The 1,910-nt window shown below is 41.0% G+C and overlaps 1 pseudogene; it reads right to left on the bottom strand.

Moving 5' to 3' along the window:
* On the bottom strand, window positions 1–1,167 carry LOC123752676 (S-adenosylmethionine synthase-like; annotated as a pseudogene).
* Between the last annotated feature and the right edge of the window lie 743 nt (window positions 1,168–1,910).

Genomic DNA, 1,910 nt, shown 5'->3' with positions numbered 1-1,910 from the left:
CTAAAATTCAGGGATGGTCAACTTCTTGGGCTGCTCCCAAGAGAACTGTTGCCGTCCATAATGTCCATAACACGACGTATCACTGTAAATTGGTCTCTTTAAGCCCAGTTCCTTGACAATATGTCCTAGTCGTAGATCAAAGTTGTGGTTAACAATCTTCAGAAGCTGTTTTGATGTGTACTGTGAGGTGCCATAGTGGAAGATGCTGATGCTTATGGGGTGCACAACACTAATGGCGTAAGATACCTGAACCAAACAGCGTCTACATAATTTGTTTTTCACCAGTGACTTGGCAACCCATCGGGCGGCATAGGCCGCTGAGCGGTCAATCTTTGTGTAATCTTTGCCAGAGAATGCTCCCCCGCCGTGAGCGCCCCACCCACCGTAAGTGTCAACGATGATTTTCCTACCAGTTAGCCCAACGTTACCTTGAGGTCCACCCATGATTAATTCTCCGCAAGGGTTGATGTGGTATTTCGTTTGAGTATCTATATATTTTTCAGGAATAATGACCTTGATGACCTTCTCTATAACCTCGTCACGCAAAGCTTCGACAGTAATTTGTTCCGAGTGCTGTACAGAAGCGACAACAGTGTTCACTCTTTTGGGAAAAACAGCTCCTTGATCGAAGGCATACTGGCATGTGACTTGAGTCTTACAGTCAGGTCGCGCCCACTAGAACGTCCCATCTCTTCGCAGCTCTGCAATCTTCTGATTGAGACGGTGTGCCAGCATAATAGTTAAGGGCATGCACTCGTCGGTCTCATCAGTGGCATAACCAAACATCAGTCCCTGGTCCCCTGAACCAGTGTTGTCATCACTGCGCCCGATGTGTACACCATTAGCAATCTCCGCACACTTTTGCTCCAGGGCCAGAAGAATATTACAGGTCTTGTAGTCAAAGCCCTTTCGTGAATCATCAAAACCAATTTTCTTAACAATATCACGCACAATTTGTTGATAATTAACTTGGGCCTTGGACGTAATCTCCCCACAGATCAGGATCATACCAGTTTTGGTACACGTTTCACAAGCAACTTTGGCGTCAGGGTCCTGGCTAAGATGGGCATCAAGCACTGCGTCGCTGATCTGATCGCAAATTTTGTCGGGGTGGCCTTCGCCTACGCTCTCACTGGTGAAGAGGAACGTCTCATGATCTCCATCCATGCTCTCAGCACACTATCCTGGGGAACGAAAATGTTACTTCTAAGTACTCTTGAATTTGGGACCAGGTTTCCTTGGCTAGATTTTAACTAAATAAAAATCCGTTATGTAAAGGAATATTATTAAAAACATTGACCTAATTGTGTGAAGAGAGAAAGAGAGAGAGAGAACGCAAACCTGGTCACGTGGAGAGAGAGCAACTGAGCAACTGTAAAGCAAGTGTGCAGCTGCTCTGTCTTATAACAAAACTGTGAGTCAAAAAAGAATATGGATCACTTATTTTATTTTGAAATGATTATAAACCATTAAAAAAAAACCATTATTACTCATTCTAATTGGAAGAGTGAATGTATAATTTGGTAACCTGCATTCCTTTACTCTTTATGAACATAATAATTCCATCTGGTGAAAGGGATAATAATAATATTGTGTTAATAATTATAGAAGTATTTATTAGTCATATATAAAAATGTAATAGAAGGAACAATAAGATTTGAAATTCAATTCATATATTTCCAACCAGTCTCCAAGGTAAACAGCCTCTGTCAAATGGTAGATAAGATACATTATAAATTATCTTTATTATATGTTGTTAACAAAAAGCTGCTGTACGTGTGGACATTTGTATCCAAGATGTTTTTTCTCTATTATTAATTCTCTCCCGCAACCACCACATTCTCTTTTTTTGGGGGTTTCATAATGATTGAGATGACGATGATGTTCCCTAATAATACTTCTAATTTCTA

Source organism: Procambarus clarkii, unplaced genomic scaffold (genome assembly GCF_040958095.1).
Source record: "Procambarus clarkii isolate CNS0578487 unplaced genomic scaffold, FALCON_Pclarkii_2.0 HiC_scaffold_504, whole genome shotgun sequence".
Lineage (NCBI taxonomy): Eukaryota > Metazoa > Arthropoda > Malacostraca > Decapoda > Cambaridae > Procambarus > Procambarus clarkii.
Note: the sequence above shows the minus strand (reverse complement) of the source record. Positions and strands in the feature narration are given on the sequence as shown.